The sequence below is a fragment of the Ursus maritimus genome, unplaced genomic scaffold (assembly GCF_017311325.1).
Source record: "Ursus maritimus isolate PB19 unplaced genomic scaffold, ASM1731132v1 scaffold_30, whole genome shotgun sequence".
Classification (NCBI taxonomy): domain Eukaryota; kingdom Metazoa; phylum Chordata; class Mammalia; order Carnivora; family Ursidae; genus Ursus; species Ursus maritimus.
The window spans coordinates 17,583,058-17,605,662 of NW_024425564.1; positions in this window are offsets into that span (position 1 = coordinate 17,583,058).

Genomic DNA, 22,605 nt, shown 5'->3' on the forward strand with positions numbered 1-22,605 from the left:
TGTCTTTTTGGTCAGAAAAAAAAATCCACTGCTATATTAAAATGGATTGGTCTAGCAATACATCTCTCTCATAAATTTAGTCTGTCATTTTTTTATACCTTTGTTAAAAAGAAAACCGTAGGCCCAGGGTGGAGTCACTAATCCCCAGAACAGCAAACCAAGACTTAATTGCAATTTCAACCTCTCTAGGAGTGGAATTTTAAGCAAATCAGTCTGGAATTTTCTGGTCAGCCCCAATTAGGTAATCTGTCATTTGGGCCCTCTCCATCCTTCTCTGCACTACATCACCAAAGGCAGATGAGATAATCTGAGTGATAGCCTCCTACCTTTCCCCTTTAAAGGACAGAGACCTTGCCAGAAACAATCCTTTCTTCTCTTTTGCTAACAACTTCCTGCCCCAACTTCCTTCCTATAAAAACCTTCAATTTTATACAACTCCTCAGAGCATCTCTCAATTTGCTAGGTGGGATGCTACCTGGTTCATGAATTGCTTATAAAGCCAATTAGATGTTCAAATTTATTGAGTTGAATTTTGTTTTTTAACACCTTCAACTAAAACCTTTGATCAAAATATGAATGTATATAGCTCTTTTATTTAGAATCAGAACAACTATACCATATTTAAGTGACCCTATAAATTAGGAGGGGAATGAATTTTTTGTAGCGATATGCTGGTAGGGGTTCCAATAAAAATCCATTTTGGGAGGTTTGGATCTCTCTTGACATCTGCTACTTGGTAAGGTGATTTTTCACTCTTTAATCACCACTTCAAAATTAGTTTAAACTTCTGGGCTTTACGTATACGGCTGACTGAGAAAGGATTTATGCAGAAATTTGGATTCTGGAAGCAAATACTATGTTTGAAATATATCGATGTGATTAGCTATTTAAAACTAAATATTTCATTAAAAATTAACATTATTATGAAATATACACACAGAAAAATGCAGAAAACAAAGGTGCCCAGGTCATTGATTTATCACACAGTGAACGTTTATATGGTTCACACTCACATTGAAACAGTCAGAACAGACATGCCAACGAAATGCAACCTTTACGTCTAGATAAGATCCTAAACTGAAAAGGCCAGAGAATTCTTGGAGAGTTAGCAAAATTTCAGTATGGCCTGTGAATTAGATGTTAGTTTGTACCAATGTTAATTACCTGGTTGTAGAGTTGTGTGCTGATTATAGACAAGGATGTCCTTGTTTTTGTTGTTGTTGTTGTTTTGTTTTGTTTTGAGAGGGGAGAGCATACATGCAGTGTTTAGGGGTGATGAGACATCATATCTGCAGCTTGTTCTCAAAGCCTCCGAAAAGGAATGGCAATAATGGAGGTAAATAAATAGCAGTGGAACAAACACAGTAAAATGTTAATAATTGGAGAATCTTTGGGAGAAGGGGTATGGGAGTTCTTTGTACTGTTTTGGCAGTGTTTTTTTTTTAAAGTTTGCAGTTATTTCAAAATAATTATTTCCAAAAAATTCTACTCTAGGTCATTTGAAGGCTTTAAATGTTGAAAACAAAGCTTTAAAATACTACTTGAAATATATAGATATTTTTAAACCTTAAGTAAGCAAAAAAAGCATGAACTGGAAAAGATCGATAAATTTGACCATAATAAATGAAAAACTTTTATTTGTAAAGTAACACCTTAAATAAAATAAAATAGCAAATTATAAACTCACGAAAGATGAGTATCAAAAACTAAAGAACTCAAACCAATTTTTTTAAGTGAAAGAGCAGGTATTTTTTTTAAAGCTTTTATTTATTCATTCATTCATTCATTTATTTATTTCTTTTAGGGGGGGAGGGGCAGAGAGAGAGGGAGAGGGAAAGAATCTCAAGCAGACTCTCCACTGAGCATAGAGCCCCACGGAAGGCTCCATCCCATGATCCTGAGATCATGACTTGAGCCAAAACCAAGTGTCGACGCTTAACCGCCTGAACTACCCAGGCACTCCTCAAACCAATTTTTTAAAAGTGTATATGTACACACACACACACACACACATACTCTCTCTCTCTCTCTCCCTAAAATAAAAATGGGCAAAACGTATGAAGATTTCATAGATGGAAAGCATATGTGATTTATTCCAGGAATGCAAGCAAACTGGCTTAACGTTCAAAATTCTCAGTATCTCCATGTCTTTCACGTCCTGAGGGTTTTAAAGATTATAGGTTGATCTCGCTGTGGTCCATCCCATGTTTCTGAGGACAACATGCACACTGTAAAATCACCATAGACCTACCTCAGAAACAAGTTGTGTTCTTCTCAATGCACCTCATTAGGAGTAACACTACCTTGACCTGTTCCACCGGCTGAGGTTAATCCCCCATCCCTGGGGCTCCCTGCTCAGCGGAGAGTCACGGCTGATTACCCCGTTCATGTTGGTGTCTGCCAGGTTTCTCTTCCTGAAATTTACCATTTCCATGTTCCCCTTTGTAACTGATTAGTATTTTGTAGGGAAGTATTCTGAGATTATGTTGATTTCCTAGTCCTCATCATACCTCCACACAACAGCCTTAGCATTCATCAGCCCTCCTGTCTAAATATCAACCTCGATGGTGATTGCCAAATGGTGATTCTTTTTCTCATTTTTTTTTCTAAATTTATTTGGCATTTTACTATAAGGAAGAAATTTCTTTTCCTTTCCTTTCCTTTTCTTTTCTTCCTTCCCTTTCCTTTTCTTTCTTTCTTTCTTTCTTTCTTTCTTTCTTTCTTTCTTTCTTTCTTTCCTTGTTCATTCACTTAAATCAGTATGAACTCATGGATCCCTATTTTATTTATTGTGCTAGAATCGCTGCTTCTTATTTTAATGTCCATATTGTTCCCTATTTAGCCGGTGGGAGCCATTTCAAGCTGATTTTTGTGTCTTTTCAGTGTATCCTAATCATTCATTGAGAATTCTTACTTTCTGACACAAAAAGGTATTCTGGCTCATTGTGTCCTGACCCAGCCCTGGAATCAGGCATTTTTCCAAAAGCTCTGTTTTTAAAGGTTGAAAACTGAGATCTAGGCCCCGGTAATGCCCCTTGCTGCTAGTGTATGGTTGCTTCTAACTTCCATAGAAGATAGAAGTGGGAAATGTACGTATGTGTAATTGTATATACACATACATATCCACGCACATGCATCTGTATTTCTATATCTGTATAGTCTGCACAAACATACTATAAAACTATGAGATAAAACTATGAGTTTATATTGATGCTTCCAATATCAGTTTAATAATACAGTGGTCTCTCTATCCTTCCCCCTTTCCATATGTAACTGAACTAATGTGAGTTCACTCCTAGGTGAGCTACAGAGAGATGACACCATTTGTCACACAAAAGAAACTTTATAATAAGTAAGGAGATCACAGGGAATACCTTCCAAAGCCATGACTCCCTGGTTGGGAGTAGGGGTGTAAGTGGGTTTCTTTTATTAAGGGTTAGGTTGAAAATTCAGAAAAGGGAATTTTGTCATTGCACGTAGAAGTGGGCATAAGGTTGTGCATGCACACTTAGGAAACATGCCTGTCCATGCATTATAGGTTATGTTAACGAGGTTTGTCTTCTCTGGGCAGAGATCTTAACATTATAATGAGGTATAACTGTCAGACACTCCATGGTCCATCTGTGCAGGCATAAGATGGTGGTCAAGCTCATACTGGTCTAGGCCCACTGGAACTCTTCCCATTGTTTTCCTCTAAAAGATAAGGTTAACATTCCTATGAAGAAGAGGGTCAGGAGGGTGTTGCTAGTGAGTTTTAATCTCGTTAATCCAATGGGGCAGTTTCACATACGTGTAAATATACGGAGGATCTTGACTCCTATTATCCTCAGCATATTATTTAGTTGCTCAAACAATTCACTTATTTGTTCAGCCTAACCAGTCTTTAACCACACTGGAAGTCTCCTTTGCCCTCCCCGTGGCCCGCACCCCCTCCCCCCCACTGCCTTCCCCCATGTCCTGGGTGGTTCTCCACTGCTCTTCACTGGCCCGAATTCTCAACTGCAAGCCCTGTCGGCGCATGCCTCAGCCCCCCTTGCTTCCGCACCCGCGCACAGGTCCACATGTTCAGCCTCTGGGCTCATGTGGCTCCTCAGGTCCTTCCATTGCCCCATGTTCTCCACCACTGTGTAATTTCTCCGTGCTGGGAACGAGAGCAAAAGTATGATGGGATGGGTTGATTTTATATGTGGCTTATGGAAGGGATCTAATTTCATCTTTTTCCATATTGTGAGTCATATTTCTCGCCAGCCTCACATCTTGACTAGCCCCTTCCCCCCCAGTGCTATTACAAATGGTCTCTGCATACACCTGAGTTCTACACGTGCGAGCATCTGGTTCTGTACTCTTTCATTGGTCAGTGTGTTTATTCCAAGGTCTGCACCACACTATTTAATTACTATTCCTTCATAATTAAGTCCCGATGTTGGATAGGCAAGCATTCCTTTCTGCCCTTCTTTTTCAGAAGAATCTTGGTTATTCGTAGCCATTTTATTTTATTAAGTGGGTACTTATTTAGAATTATTATTTACCTTTGATGAATTGAATGTTTTTATTATTATATAACAGTCCCTTCCATATCTGATAATCCTTTTGCTTAAAGCCTATTTTATATGATTCAATATAATTTGGCCAGATTTTGTTTTTAGACACGTTTTACTTTTAACCTTGGCTTGTCCTTGTACGCTAGACGTATCTCTCTTTCTTTCTCTCTTTTGGCTTTTTTGAATTCCAGTTAGTTAACATACAGTATTATATTTGTTTCGGGTGTACAATATAGTGATTCAACACTTCCATACATCACCTGATGCTCTTCACAACAAAAGTGCACTCCTTGTCCAATCCCCATCGCCTATTTCACCCATCCCTCCGCTCCCCTCCCTTTTGGTAATTAGGTGTATCTCTTGTAAGTACCATATAAATAGATTTTTTTTTTTAAAGCCCAATTTGACAATATTTATCTTTTAACTGATGTGTTTAATCCATTTACTTGAATTGTAATTAGTGACATCTTTAGACTTGTTTCTACTATTTTTATATTTCAGTTTATCTCATTTTCAACTTACATTTCTTTTTAATTATTTCTTTAATATTTTGAACTGACATAGACATATTCTTCCAAATAAAGCAAGGCAATTATTCCATTCTCCTATCCCTTGGTTTCCTCTTACTCCTAACATTATTATACTGATATTATAGAGATTTTTAAAAAACATTTTATTTTTGAAATAATTTTAGACTCACAAGAAGTTGTAGAAATAGTACAGAGAGGGGCGCCTGGGTGGCGCAGTCGTTGAGCGTCTGCCTTTGGCTCAGGGCGTGATCCTGGCGTTATGGGATCGAGCCCCACATCGGGCTCCTCTGCTGTGAGCCTGCTTCTTCCTCTCCCACTCCCCCTGCTTGTGTTCCCTCTCTCGCTGGCTGTCTCTGTCAAATAAATAAAGAAATCTTTAAAAAAAAAAAAAAAAGAAATAGTACAGAGAGTTCTCATACAACCTCACCCAGCTTCCCCTAAAGGTGACATCTTATATAATCATAGCACATTATCAAAACCAGAATATTAATCGATGTGATAAAACTAGCTGAAGATCTTACTTAGATTTCAATGTTTTCATACACACTCACTTTTGTAGGTATGTGTGTATGTAATCTATGACATTTTATGACATGTACAGATTTGTATACCACTACCCAGCACAAATCAGATAGAGTTCTGTCACCACAGAGGAAACTTGGGCTGCCTTTTTTTTTTTTTAATAGTCACTCTCCCTGTCCTCTTCCCTAACTTTTATCAATCACTTATCTGTTTTCCATTTCTATAATTTTTTTATTTCCAGAATGTTATATAAATGGATTGGCTTTTTCCATTTAGTATAATCCTCTTAAGAACCATCCAAGTGGTTGTACTAATAGCTCATTCTTTTAATTGCTGAATAGTATTCCATGCTATGGAGGTAACAACATTTGTTTAACTGTTCACATATTGAAGAACATTTGGGTTGTTTCCAGTTTTTGGAATTTTATTATAAATAAAGTTGGTACGAACATTTGTATACAGATTTTCATGTAAGCATAAACTTTCATTTCTCTGGGATAAATGCCCAGGCATGTGATTGCTGGACTGTATGACAAGTCTGTGTCTGATTTTTTTTTAATGATATTTATTTATTTATTTAGTGAGTGAGTGCAGGGAGGGGCAAAGGGAGAGGGAGAGAGAGACTCTCTAGCAGATTCCCAACACAGCACAGAGCCAAATGTGGGGCTCAATCCCATGACCCCAAGATCATGACCTGAGCCAAAATCAAGAGCGGGACACTCAACTGACTGAGCCACCCAGGCGCCCCTCTGCTTCTGATTTTGAAAGAAATGGTCTGACTGATTTCAAATGGCCAGAGTATTTTACATTCTCATTGACATGTGTGAAAGATCCTATTTCTTTGCAACCTCACCAATATTTGGTGTCATCAGTACTTTTAATTTAGCTGTTCTAGTAGACGTGTAGTGATATGTCATCAGGTTTTCATTCGCATTATTCGAATGTCTAGTGATGGTGAACGTGTTGTCGTGTGCTTCCTTGCCATCTCTATTTCCTACATGATGAAGTTTCTGTTCAAGTAATTTCCCCATTTTCTCATTGGATTGTTTGTTTTCTTACTGTTGAATTTAGAGATTTCTTTGCATATGAATTTCTTTGGATATGAATCCTTTGTTGAATTTGTGATTTGCAAACATTTCCTTCCAGTTGGTGGCTTTTATTTTTATCCTCTGAACACAGTCTTTTGCAAAACAAAAATTTTTAATTTTCATGAAATACCATGTATCCATTTTTTTTTCTTTTATGGATAATGATTTTAGGATTATGTCCAACAAAAAAAAGGATTATGTCCAAGAACTCTTCACTGAACCCTAGGTCACAAAGAATTTCTGTTATGCTCTTTCTGAGAATTTTGCAGTTTTACATTTAAATATTATATAGGCTTTTAAAATATAGAATTTTAATTTTTGATTATAATGGATGTAGTCTTTTACTTTAGTCTTAGCCTTTGTTTTTGTTAGTTTAAAAAAAAAAATAACCACCTGGGTGGCTCAGTCACTTGAACTTCTGACTCTTGGTTTCAGCTCAGGTCATGATCTCCAGGTTGTGAGATTGAGTCCCATGTGTGCTCAACGAGGAGTCCGCTTGAGATTCTCTGTCTCTCCATCTCCCTCTGCCCCACTCTTTGCTTGCACTCTCTCTCTCTGAAATAAATAAATAAAATCTTGAAAATAACTCAAGTAAGGCATTTAATCACCTTTAATTTACCTATGTTTTGAGCATTATTTAAGTGATTTTTCCTTTATTTAAATTATTCAAATAAGCTGGTGCCAGGAAGGTGATATAACACTAGAGTGCAAAAGTGTCCTATGCTGGGGACCAGGCAGAGACTTGTAGACTGGTAGTGGCAGGGAAAGGACTTTAGTGCAGCCCCCAGACTGGATCCAGGAGCTGCAGGTGTGCGTGTGTGAACCAGGGGTGGCCGGAGGTTTTAGAAGCACAAAGGACCAAGACATGTCTGGCCCTGGATTCCACCGCTGGGAGTACTGCTGTGGGGTGCACAACTGGGGAGGCTGCAATTTTAGCAGCACAGACAGAAACGGAGACAGTGTGGCCTGGAGAGTTCAGTGAAGAGCAGACTCTGATTTCTCTGTTCTGAGACAGAGGTTTGGATGGGGTTACTTCTGCTCTGACTCTTGGAAGAGACGTGGAAAGCCACCAGGGAAAGCCCAAAAAATCCGGTTCTTACTGAGCTCCCCCCCAGGGGGTAGGGCAACTCTGCCCAAGCAGGGTTGCCTGAGTAACAGTGTGGCAGGCCCTCCCCCAGATGACAGGTTGGAAGAACAAGAAGACAACTACCCCAAGGTCCCTATAAAACGGGTTCATCTTGCTTGGGTCATGGTTAATACTTTGGACTTTACATTCCCTCAACTACCCCCCAACAGAATGACTAAGAGGAGGAGCTCCCAACAAAGAAAATAATCAGAGACTGTGGCCTCTGCCACAGACCTAATGGATATGGATATAAGCAATGTGTCAGAAACAGACTTCAGAGTAACGATTATGAAGTTGATATCTAGGCTCGCAAAACATATTAGCAACAATATAGACTCTTTAAGGGAAAAATGAGATCTAATCAGACCGAACTTAAAAATGCTATGAAAGAAATGCAATCTAAACTGGATGTTCTGACTGCCAGAGTAAATGAGGCAGAAGAACAAATTAGTGAGCAAGAAGATAAGATGATAGAAAAGAAGGAAACTAAGGAGGCCTGGGAAAAACAGATTAAAGCCCAAGAGATCAGATTGAGAGAGATTAATGATGCCATGAAACATTTCAGTGTCAGGATTATTGGGATCCCTGAGGGGGTGGAGAGGGAGAGAGGTCTAGAAGATATATTTGAGCAAATTGTAGCTAGGAACTTCCCTAATCTGGGGAAGGAAACAACCATTCATGTTCAAGAGGCAGAGAGGACCCTTTCCAAGATCAATGAGAAGAGACCAGCACCTGACATATGATAGTATAATTTGCAAATCTTAGATCCAAGGAAACAATCTTGAAAGTGGCTAGGGGGAAGAAATTTATTACATACAGAGGGAGGAACATCATAATAACATCAGTCCTGTCCACAGAGACCTGGTAAGCAAAAAAAGGATGGCTAGACATATTCAGGGTACTAAATGAGAAGAACATGCAGCCAAGGATGCTTTATCCATCAAGGCTGTCATTCAGAATGTTTGGAGAGACAAGGATCTTCCAAGACTGGCAGAAACTGAAAGAATATGTGACCACCAAGCCACCCCTGAAAGAAATATTAAGGGGGGGTGTTCTATAAAAGAAGAAAGACCCCAAGACTAATATAGACCAGAAATTTACAGAGACGATCTATGGAAACAAGGACTTCACAAGCAACATGATGGCAATAAAATCATATCTTTCAATAATCACACTCAATGTGAATGGCCTTAATGCTCCCGTGAAATGGCACAGGGTTGCAGATTGGATAAAAAGACATGGCACATCCATATGCTGTCTACGAGAGACTAATTTTGAACGTAAAGATATATCCAGACCAAAAGTGAGGGGATGGAGAAACATTTTTCATGCTAATGGACCTCAAAAGAAAGCTGGAGTAACAATTCATGTATGAGACAAATAAAATTTTAAGCTAAAACTGCAGCAAGAGGTACAGAAGGACACTGTATCATTCTTAAAGGGTCTATCCAATAAGAAGCTCTAACAATTATAAATATCTATGCTCCCAACATGGTAGCAGTCAACTATATAAGCTAACTGTTAACCAAAATAAGGAAACACATTGATAATAATATTTTAAGAGTAGGAGACCTCAACACTCCACTTCCAGCAACAGACAGATTATCTAAGCTGAAGATAAACAAAGAAACAAGAGCTTTGAATGACACACTGGACCAGATGGACTTCATAGATATATATAGAACATTCTACCCTAAAACAACAGAATACTCATTCTTCTCCAATGCACATGGAACTTTCTCTGGAATAGACCACATACTGGGTCACAAATCAGGTCTCAACTGATACCAAAAGATTAAGATTATTCCCTGCCTATTCTCCAACCACAATGCTTTGAAACTGGAACTCAATCACAAGAAAAAATTGGAAGGAATTCAAACACTTGGTAGCTAAAGACCATCCTGCTTAAGAATGATTGGGTCAACCAGGAAATTAAAGAAAAAATCAATGAGAATGAAAACACATCCATCCAAAACCTATGGGAAACAGCAAAGGCGGTCCTAAGGGGGAAATACATAGCCATCCAAGCCTGACTTGAAGAAGAAGAAAAAGGAGGAGGAGGAGGAGGAGGAGGAGGAGGAGGAGGAGGAGGAGGAAAGAAGAAAAGAAGAAAAGAAAAATCCCAAATACACAAGGTAACTCTACACCTTAAAGAACTGGAGAAAGAACAACAAATAAAGCCTTAGCCAAGCAGGAGAAGAGAAATAATAAAGATTAGAGCAGAGATCAATGAATTAGAAACCAGAAATACAGTAGAGCAGATCAATGAAACTAGAAGCTGATTCTTTGAAAGAATTAATAAGATTGATAAACCACTGGCCAGACTTATCCAAAAGAAAAGAGAAAGCACCCAGATTAATAAAATTATGAATGAAAGGGAGAGATCACAACTAACACCAAGGAAATAGAAATGATTATTAGAAATTATTGTCAACAAAAATATGCCAATAAATTAAGAGCCTGGAAGAAATGGATGCTTTCCTGCAAACCTATAAACCACCAAGACTGAAACAGGAAGAAACTGGCAATATGAATAGACCAATAACCAGTAATGAAATTGAAGCAGTGATCAAAAACCTCCCAAAAAACAAGAGTCCAGGACCTGATGGATTCCCAGGGGGAATTCTACCAAACATTTAAAGAAGAAATAATACCGATTCTCCTGAAGCTGTTTCAAAAAATAGAAACAGAAGGAAAACTTCCAAACTCATTCTGTGAGGCCAGCATTACCTTGATCCCAAAACCAGACAAAGACCCATCAAAAAGGAGAACTACAGACTAATATCCCTGATGAATATGGATGCTAAAATTCTCTACAAATCCTAGCCAATAGGATCCAACAGTATATTAAAAGGATTATCTATCAAGACCAGGTGGGATTTATTCCTGGGATGCAAGGGTGGTTCAACATTTGAAATCAATCAGTGTGATAGAACACATTAATAGGAGAAGAGACAAGAACCATATGATCCTATAAATTGATGCAGAAAAAGCATTTGACAAAATACAGCATCCTTTCCTGATTAAAACTCTTCAGAGTATAAGGATAGAGAGAACATTCCTCAAATTCATAAAAGCCATCTATGAAAAGTGCACTGCAAATATCATTCTCAAAGGGGAAAATCTGAGAGTTTTTACCTTGAGATCAGGAACATGACAAAGATGCCCACTCCTGCCACTATTGTTCAACATAGTACTAGAAGTCCTAGCGTCAGCAATCAGACAACAAAAAGAAATAAAAGTTATTCAAATTGGCAAAGAAGAAGTCAAAGTCTCTCTCTTCACAGATGACATGATATTTCATGTAGAAAACCCAAAGGACTCCACCTCCAAATTACTAGAACTCACACAGCAATTCAGTAATGTGTCAAGATACAAAATCAATGCACAGAAATCAGTTGCTTTTCTATACACTAAAAATGTAACTGTAGAAAGAGAAATTAGGGAATCAATTCCATTTACAATAGCACCAAAAACCATAAGATACCTTGGAATAAAACTGACCAAAGATGTAAAGGGTCTATATTCTAGAAACTACAGAAAACTTATGAAAGAAATTGAAGAAGACACAAAAAGATGGAAAAACACTCCGTGATCATGGATTGGAAGAATAAACATAGTTAAAATGCCTATGCTTCCCAGAGCAATCTATACTTTCAATGCCATCCTGATCAAAATACCAATGGCATTTTTCAAAGAGCTGGAACAAACAATCCTAAAATTTGTATGGAACCAGAGAAGACCCTGAATCACCCAGGAAATGTTGAAAAAGAAAAACAAAGCTGGGGGCATCATGTTGCCTGATTTCAAGCTATATTACAAAGCTATGATCACCAAGACAGCATGGTACTGGCACAAAACAGACACATAGATCAATGGAACAGAGTAGAGAGCCCAGATATGGACCCTCAACTCTATGGTCAACTAATCTTTGACAAAGCAGAAAAAAAATATCCAATGGAAAAAAGACAGTCTCTTCAATAAATGGTGCTGGGAAAATTGGATAGCTATATACAGACGAATGAAACTTGACCATTCTCTTACACCATTCACAAAGATAAACTCTAAATGGATGAAAAACCTCAATGTGAAACAGGAATCCATCAAAATCCTAGAGGAGAGCATAGGCTGTAACCTCTTCAACATCGACCACAGCAACTTCTTTCAAGACACGTCTCCAAAGGCAAGGTAAACAAAAGCAAAAATGAACTTTTGGGACTTCATCAAGATAAAAAGCTTCTGCACAACCAAGGAAATAGTCAACAAAACAAAGAGGCAACCTACAGAACGGGAGAAGTTATTTGCAAATGACAGTACAGATGAAGGGCTGATATCTAAGATCTATAAAGAACTTCTCAAACTCAACAACCAAAAAACAAATAATCCAGTCCAAAAATGGGCAGAAGACATGAACAGACACTGTTTCAAAGAAGACATACAAATGGCAAACAGACACATGAAAAAATATTCAAAATCGTTAGCCATCAGGGAAATTCAAATCAAAACCACACTGAGATACCACCTTACACCAGCTCAATGCCAAAAATTGACAAGGCAGGAAACAACAAATGTTGGAGAGGATGTGGAGAAAGGAGAACCCTCTCACACTGTTGGTGGTAGTGCGAGTTGGTACAGCCACTTTGAAAACAGTATGGAGGTTCCTCAAAAAGTTAAAAATAGAGCTGCCCTATGACCAGCAACAGCACTACTGGGTATTTACCCCAAAGATACAGATGTAGTGAAAAGAAGGTGCACATGTCCCCCAATGTTCATAGCAGCAATGTCCACAAGATCCAAACTGTGGAAGAAGTTGAGATGCCCTTCAACAGACAACGGGTAAAGAAAATGCGCTCCATATATGAAATGGAATATTACTCAGCCATCAGAAAGGATGAATACCCATCATTTGCATTGACATGGATGGATCTGGAGAGGATTATGCTAATGAAATAAGTCAAGCAGAGAAAGACAATTATCATATGGTTTTACTTATACCTGGAACATAAGGGATAGCATAGAGGACAGGAGAAGGATTAGGAGAAGGATTAGGAGAAGGAAGGGAAAAATGAATGGGGGGAATCAGAGGGGGAGATGAAGCATGAGAGACTATGAACTCTGGGAAACAAACTGAGGGATTCAGAGGGGAGGGGGATGGGGTATGGGGGAATCTGGTGATGGGTATTAAGAAGGGCATGTATTACAATGAGCGCTGGGTGTTATACGCAAACTGAATAATGGAACACTACATGAAAAAATAATGAGGTACTATATGGTGACTAACATAATTAAAAAGAAAAATAGGGGCACCTGGGTGGCTCAGTCGTTAAGCATCTGCCTTTGGCTCAGGGTGTGATCCCAGAGTCCTGGGATCGAGCCCCGCATCGGGCTCCCTGCCCCGCTGGAAGCCTGCTTCTTCCTCTCCCACTCCTCCTGCTTGTGTTCCCTCTCTCACTGGCTGTCTCTCTCTCTGTCAAATAAATAAATAAAATCTTAAAAAATAAATAAATAATAATAAAATAAAATAAAATATAGATATCCAAAAAAATAAATTATTCATCCAATACTGTTTTCACTATACACCTTAGTGACACCTTTTGAAGCTTTGTGTATTTCAGTATGGTTTTTTAAATTTTGTGTTTGAATGACAATGTGGCTTTTCCTTTAATACTTTAAAAATGGTATCCAGTATTGCTGTTGGAAAATCTAGTGTCTATCTATCTCATGTTCCTTCGTAAAAAAACTGCTGTAATCTGTATATACTTTAAGATTTTTTTCTTTGTCCTTGATATTCTCAAATTTCACTAAAATATGTTTAGTTGGGCATTTCCCTTATTGTTCTTTTCTGGCACCCTGTGGCCTTTTCAATCCAAAGTCTTTCTTTCCTAATTTTTTAATTCCAGGAAATTTATCTCCATTTTCTTCTCTCCTTTAAAGTATTTCTCTTTTTTTGGAACTCTTATTATCTGGATATTAGAGAGACTGCTTTTAGATTTTAACTTACCAGCCTTGGGGATTCGGCGGTAGAAGGATGGGAAAATAAATACCCTGGTTAGTTAGTACCAGTCTCTTTTTCCAGCTCCTCACTAGTTTAGGGTTCTGTACTGCCTTTACTTTGCTCCGCTGGACACCTGGACCAGAAGTCTGAGTCACAACAGGTGAGAGGGAAGATATGTTTCTTCCTTTAGGAAGAGCAAGGAAGAAGCAAGATTAGAGTGGCAGTAGTTCCTTTCCAATTTCATTCGTCCTCAGCCTTAGAATTTCTGGTCCACTGTTCACAGCCATCACTCAATCACCACATATTCAGAACAGCACCTGTTACCTCAAGGTTTCTCGGAGTTTTCTCTCTAATTTCCTCAAGGTTGACCTTGAGCCTGAGGGCCAACAGCCTTGCTTTCTGAGCATCTTCTCAGGACTGGGATATTCTGGTTACCTTTTGAGTATTGATTTACAGATGAGCTGCAATATAGTTAGAGACTGCTGCGTGATTTCAATAGTTTTTTGAGACATTTTCACTATATATACACATATATATATATATACATATATATATATGTGTATATATATATATTTTTTTTCTACAGGTTTTGGTTTCAATATTTTATAAATGTCCATTAGGCCAAATTTTCTGATTTGTTGATCAAATATTTCATATCCATATTGACTTTTTATGTGTTCATTTTAAGAGTTACCAAGAGAGGTGTGTTGAAAATAAATAGTGATGATTTTCAGTTTGTCTTTTTTCTTTTTAATTCAGTTAACTTTGCTTTATAGAAGACTATGCTATTAGATGCCTACAAATTTGATTTTCTAAATATCTTCTTAGTAATTTGAGCGTTTTTCTTTAAGTTTAAATTTAAATTTCTTTAAGTTTCTATGTTTTTTAGTATTTTTTGCCTTTAAGTCTACTTTTTGTAGACTTTTGTAATATTGATATAGTAATCTAACATTTTTTTAGGAGAATGTTTGCATGTATATATTTTTTTATCCTTTTACTTTCAAATTACTTGTATCCTTCTATTTTAGACTTCTCCTAAAAACAACACATCTTATAGAAGTCCAGTCTGACAATCTTTACCTTTGAATTGGACCATTTAGTTAATTTACATTGTCTAACTACAAATGTATTTGGTTTTAAATCTACCATCTCCTTATATACTTTCTATTTATCTCATGTGTGCCGTGTTTCTTTTTATCTCCTCTATTGTTCTTTTTATCTCCTCTATTTGGGATTGATTATGTTTCATCTGCTCCCTTTATTATCTTGAAACTTATATACTATTTATTATGGTTCTAAATCCCTTAGAAATGACCACATGCATGTTAAATTTGTCCAAGTCTCATATAAATTATGCTGTTCTTTGATGACACAAAAAATTTTGAAACTTCAACTCAGTTGCTGCCTGTCTCAACTTATGTAGCACCATTTCCGTGCATTTTAATTCTCATTATGTTTAACACTTAATGAGATTTTATTGTTGTTTTGTTCATCCAGCATTTGTTCATATTTGTCTACATATTTATCCACCTATTTACCATTTTCATTGCTCTTCATTCCTTTCTACATTTCAGACCTTCCAGGTGGAATCATTTTTGTTTAGTGCAAGTCTTCAAATGACAAATTATTTCAGCTTTTGTTTGTCTGAAAGTGGCTTTATTTCACTTTTATTCTTGAAAGGTATTTTCCTCTGGTATACAATTCTAGCTTGTCAGTTTCTTTCAGAATTTTATAAATACCTCGTTATCTGCTGACCTTTGTTGTTTCTGTTGAGAAGTCATCATTCCTAATCACTATTATTTTGAACACAATTAATCTTTATTTTCCAGGTGCTTTAGCCATTTCTTCTTTGTCTTTGTTTTTTGGCTTTTTATCATGATGAACTTCAGTGTGAATTTTTAGATAGTTTGTTCTGCTTGGGCTCCATAAGACTTCTTGAATCAGTGTTTCAATGACAGTATCTCTTCAATTATTGCTTTTTTTCCTCAAGTGCACATATATTAGACCTCCCTAGATCTTCTATATGTCTTTCCTCCCTTTCATATTTTCCCTCCTTTTGTTTTACCATGTGTCATTTTATATATTTTCTTCTATTTTCCATTTCATAAATTCTCTCTTTATCTGTATCTATAGTTTTAAACTGATCCAGTAAGTTTTTCATTTCAATCATTATTCTTGAAGACAATTGTAGAAGAATTTCTAGAAGAGGCTTCTCTTTAATAAACTTTCATTCTTAGAAAAGTTTTAAACAGATTTATAGAAAAATTGTGAAGGTAATGCAGAGAGTTCCCATATACCCTACACCCAGTTTCCCCTATTGTTAACATCTTATATAAATATGGTGTATTTGTTAGAATTACTAAAGTTCATACTTTATTCAGGTTTCCTCTATTTTTACCTCATGTTCTTTTGCTGTTCCAGTATCCATCCAACAGACAACATTACATTTAGCTGTTATGTCTCTTTGGATCCTCAAGGCTATGGCTGATTCTCAGACTTTGTTTTTGTTTTTTTAAAGATTTTATTTATTTATTTGAGATACACAGAGAGAGCACAAGTGGGGGGAGGAGCAGAGGGAGAGGAATAATGTGGGTCTCAATCCTGCAACCCAGAGACTGTGACCCTGAGACCATGATCCGAGCTGAAATCAAGAGCCGTACACTCAAACAACTGAACCACCCAAGTATCCCTCTTTGTTTTTGGTGACCTTGACAGTTTTGAGGAGTACTGGTCAGGTAGTTTGTATACTATTCTTTAATTGAGTTTTGTCATGTTTTCCTCATGACCAGTCTGTTGTTAAGAGGTTTTGAGGATAAGGCCATGGGAGGTAAAGTGCCATTCTTATTACCTCATATCAAAGTTACACTATCAACATGGCTGAAATGGACTGAATATTTGTGTCCCTCTCAAATTCATATGTCAAAGCTTCCAATGTGATGGTATTTGGAGGTGGGACCTTTGGAAAATAATTAGTTTTAGATGAGGTCAAGAGAGAGAGGCCCTCATGATAGGATTAGTACCTTAATAAAAAGAGACACCAGAGGTCTTACTCTTTCTTTCTCCTCAAGTATGTACAAATAAGAAGTCATATGAGCACTCAGTAAGAAGGTAGCCACCTATAGGGCAAGAGAAAAGACCTCAGAATGACCTCTACTTTTCTGGAATCTTGACTTTGGACTTTCCAACATCCAGAACTTTGAAAAACAAATTTCTGTTGTTTAAGCCACTGGTCCATGGTATTTTGCTATGGCGGCCTGAACTGACTAAGACAATGACTTATCACCTTCCTGCTAACCTTGATCACCTGGCTGAGGGAATGCTTTTTAGGTCTCTCCATTATAAAGTGACTCCTTTTGTCCCCCTTTCCCTACTGTCCTCTTTGGCCAGGAGCTGCTACACATAGCTGACACTTGAGGAGTGTGGGTTATGCTCGACCTCCTTGAGAGTGTCTACATAAATTATTTGGAGTTCTTCTGCATGGGATATTTGTTTCTTCTCCTTCATTTATTTACTTCTGCAATCTTTTTTTTTTTTTACATCAATGTAGGGTCATTGATATTTTGTTAATGATTTCACAGTGTCAAATACTATTTTATTTATTTTATTGCTCAAATTGTTCCAGCTTTGGCTACTATGAACTCTTTCCGTTGGGTCCCATGTTCCTTTACCATAGCCCATAATTATTGGCCTTTTCTTTTATTGCAGCACTTCTTTGCTTTCTGGCACATAATTGTTCCAGGCTTGTCTTATCTATATTTCCACCCCAGTCCTGGGATCAGCTTTTTCTTCAGGGAGCTCTGGTTTCTTTTATTGGAGAATGATATTAGAAACCAAGATCTGAGCACTAGGTGTGCTTGTTGCTACTGAGGTGCTAATGTTTCTGGGCTCTTTCATCTGATTTAGCAAGGAAATGCATCTAAAATACATATGTTTATGCACAGATCTATAAATATTTTGCTATGTAACCATCTGTATCTATATTAAGTCAAATGTGAGTTCATACTAACGTCTCCAACTCTAATCCATTATCATGTAGATCATTTTGACCTTCTCCCCTTGCTTCTCTGTAACCTCACACTCCAGCAGTGACGAACACGGCTCCCACCATCTGTAATCCATTTATTTAATTGTTCAGTTCTAGTATACATGTATAGTGGTCTCAAAATTGTCAATCTGTACTCCCACGGGAAACAACTTTATCACCCTGAGTACCGTGCTTGTGTACAGTTCCTGTTGCTTTTAGACTTAGAGACTCCACTCAGTTCAAAGTTACTGAAGTCAATATCTTTGTGCAGCATTCCCTTCAGTGAGGTTATTTCATAGATTTGTAATGCAGCTAGACTCTTGTCATATTCTGCATCCCATCTTGGATTCCTCAACTTCCTAAATGATTTTTTAAAAATTTGTACCCATTCAGGCTCACGTTTTGTGTTATAAAATTCTATGTGTTTTGACAAATAAAAATTGAAATTGACTGACTTTTGCCCAACTTTAGAATTCTTGTGGAAACAATAAGCTCAGTTAGCTAATTCTCAACTCAAGGCTCACTGTGAAATCCTGAGATCTCCTATGAAGCATTTAAGGCAGTGCTGTCCTATGGAAACATAATGTGAACCAAACATACGTAACTTTACATCTTTTAGGAGCCACAAATTAAAAAATAGAAACAGGTGAAATTAATTTCAATAGTATATTTTATTTAACCTAATATATCCAAAATGTTATAATTTCAACATGTAATAAATATAAAATAAGCTATTTTACATTTTTTTGTACTAGGGTTTCAAAATCAAGGATGTATTTTACACTGCTAGCATATCTCAGTTTGGAATAGTCACATTGCAAGTCCTCATTAAAAACTTGTGGCTAGTGGCTACTGTATCAAACAGTTGAATATTTACAGAGAACCTTATATTCAGCAACCTTATTTCAGAATGTGCTGAAAATGAGTCTCAGAATTTAATTTTAAGGGTTACCAGAACTACCCAAGTGAATGCATAGGCTTGAACAATCTCCTATGTGAAAGTTAGGACCTTGATAGGAAAAGAGGGGTGCCTTGACACCTGAGATGAGACATTTGGTTAGATGAGCCCAATATTTAATCTGAAATTACCCTGAACCCTCTACTCCAGCAGAAGCATTTCCCTTCTCCATGCAGGAAGAAAGCAGCCTTCCTTTGAAAACCTGAGACTCTGCAAAAACTTCATCCAAGTCAGGCGTATTATTCTCAATCTGTAGACCAGCTTCACTTCACTGCCTTTGGAACAATCAACTAGGTTCAAGGTGCAGTACGGCCTCAGTAGGGAATATAATTCCTACTCTAGGACAAAAAATACACACACCCAAGGAATTACAAGACATGGCAAATATATAACAGCGTGAACTGGCAATACACAGATGGAAATGGATATTGAAACTGGTGGGTGGGGAAGGTTGGAATATAAAGTTGATGAGGGTGACTTTATTGCCATTGGACTTCTGTAACTAGAGATTTAAGATCTTAGCGAGGGGTGCCAGAGTCTGTGCTGATGGGCACGGGGGTGGCTTTGTGAATCTTGCCCATAATGCTGGTCTAATTGATCAGGTTGGAGATGCCAGAACTTCCTTGGCAGAACAGCAAGGAAGGAATCAGAAGGCTCAAGGAGGTGTGTGTATTATAAGGGATTTATTACATGAGACCAAAGGCCCTACCACCTCACTGTATTCTCCAGGAGAGCCCAGTAGACCTTGTCTTCACTAAGGCAAACACACTTTGAATATAAATTTTGTCCTTTTTTGTGCATGCCTCAAATATTTCCCCATATCTATTATTTTCTTTTTTTTAGCTTTGTGATGTCTTCTGCTATGGGGAAGTTTACAATTTTCAAGTACTCAGATTTGTCCATCTCTTCACATCAGGCTTTTGGATTTTGTATCATTTATAAATAACCTCCCCACCTACATGAAACTATTACTTTTTTAGTATTGAAAATGGATTTGTATCATATATGATAACTAATAACACCTATGGTCACCCAGGAGCTTTTTATCCTGCTATCCACTTACTCAAAATTGTCATCTTGTTTGTCTTTTGTTTTTTTTTTTAAAGATTTTATTTATTTATTTGACAGAGATAGAGACAGCCAGCAAGAGAGAGGGAACACAAGCAGGGAGAGTGGGAGAGGAAGAAGCAGACTCATAGCGGAGGAGCCTGACGTGGGGCTTGATCCCATAACGCCAGGATCACGCCCTGAGCCGAAGGCAGACGCTTAACCGCTGTGCCACCAGGCGCCCCTTGTTTGTTTTTTCTAAAGTCGACCTGATTCCATGGAAGACACAGGCATCTCTGCCTTTTTGCTGCTTTACATTTTGCTGATTTTTACATTTGATATGTCCTAATAAAGACAGATATAGCAGGGGCTATATTATACTTCCCTCCATCTTCGCTTGATCATCTGATGGTCTCCCCCAGTGATTCTGATCATGTCTCAACAGTGAAGAAAACAGAACATGTTTGGTCCACATACGGTCTTCACAGAGGCAGTCTTTTGTTCCATGAATCACTCCAGAAACACATTTTACCTAAAAATAGGACTGTTTGAACATAGTTTAATATTCTAATACTGAAGTGTTTGTATGTGTAGAATGTGACGCTGTGTGGGAGGTGACTTCATCCAGAATGTACTTGTCTTATTTCTTCCATTCTGTTGGGGCACAACTAACCTGGAACCCCATTTTTTTTTAAATTTTAAGTAGGCTCCACATCCAACATGGGGCCCAAACTCACAACCCTGAGATCAAGAGTTACATGCTCCACTGACTGAGCCAGTCAGCTGCCCCAACTTTTATTTATTTTATTTATTTTTTTGAAAATATTTTGTTTATTTATGAGAGAGAGAGAGAGATTGAAAGTGTGAGAGACACAGCACAAGGGAGGAGGTGTAGAGAGAGGCAGACTCCCCACTGAGCAGGGAGCCCCATGCAGGACTTGATCCCAGGACCCTGGGATCATGATCTGAGCCAAAGGCAGACACTTAACTGACTGACCCACCCAGGTGCCCCAGGTGCCCCAACTTTTAAGTAAACTGTGTGCTAGAGGGTTTCTGGATGTCACAGGGAATGGGAGTTCTGACTGTAAGCTTGTGTGAGCTCTGGCTTAAGATCTTAAATTCTCTGGGCCTATTATTTTCTCTTCCATCCAACCTTGTTTGCACTTGAAGAAATAAGTATATGCCTATGTTGTCAGAAAAATATAAGCAGCATATTTCAGTGACCAAAGGGAGATGTGACATTTATGTCACTGATATAATTGTGGGTTCACGGGGCAGATTCACCATGGATCGTACAGTTTCTCTTCAGTGCATCATGGGTCTATGTTCTGAAGAAAAGATTCATGGCAGCTGTAATGTCAGTGAGAAGAAAAGGGAAATGTACGCATAGACGAGGGCAATAGTAAGCAGTAAAGGAGAATAAGACCGAGTCATGTCAAATCGGGTACTTAGAACATCAAAACCGCATTAGCTGGGGAAGACAGGTGGAGACAGCCAGGCTGGAGTCCCGATTGAGAGGCCTGGGCGGAGCGTCCTCTGCTCAGCAGAGAATTCCAACTGACCATCCCCATCAAGGCCATATTTATTGTGCAAATGTTGGGGGTTCGGAAGTTAAATATTTGTTTGCCTATGTGCAGCTGGAGCGAGTTGCATTCCTGTGTTGTCGTGTCTTTACCTCTTCAAGGAGCCTGGGCTGGGTGTGCTTGCTTTCCCTCCCAGATTCCATTCTGGGGGACCAACCCAGCCTGGAGCCAGAGGGGATGTAAAGCAAGACTTGTAGCTCTTGGCGTCCAGACCAGGAGGCCCAATTCTGACCTGGATGCCAGCTAATGTCAACTAATCAAGCTCGCAAGGTCACTCATGCAGCACGAGTCTCACAAACAACATTGTTTAGCCTGCCTGCGTCTGAGCAGGTCAGGGTGGTGGTTGACGCAGGACAAATCATAGATACCTCCATCCACACAATGCAATCTGCTAGTGGGGCCCGGTCCTGGCAATCAAGTTTTCTAGCATGAAGACTTAAGATATGGTTGAGCTCACAGTGCAATCTTTTAACTAGGACTTTTTTTTTTAATTAAAAACAACGCATTACACTAATAGAGTAAATATTCATTAAATGAGAATTATCTACTTTTATATATTCGGAATAAGATTTAAATAGCATTTGGTATAGGACTTAAAGAAAAATAACAAGACAAATGAGTGGACTCTTCTTAAACTCAGATCTAATGTCTTAGACATCTCCTTAGCAGCACGTCTGGAGGGTTGAAAGTCTTCCAGATTACTTGTAGATACCTTTAGAATTAGAGGCTTTTCACTTTCAACTAGTTGTTCACAAAGATTTCTTAAATATTTGGCCAACCTTAAATTATCAAACGTTATGCTGCTTCTGAAGTTTTTTATTTTTCTTCATTGTTATGGGACCTCTGGTTCACCATGTCCCATGCTGGTTTTCAGGGGGGCGGTCAGACGTCAACTCTGTAAACCCTCACTGACCGCTCAGCATGTCAGGCCATCCTACTGTGGACTGCTGAGCCCACATCATGCCACAGCCCCTTCGTTTGTGGAGATGAGAGCCTGAGGTGTCGGCATTCACCTCCCCTAGTTCCTTTACCTGCTGCAAGACCAGACTGGCTGTTTTTGGAGTACTTACTCAATTTGGAAGCTCTTCCTTATTTATTTCAATGGAATATGGTTTGATCCCATCATTTTCTTTTATACCTAGAAGGGTTAAAAGTGACACTTATAAAGTGGCTTTCACCAGAGAGTGAAAG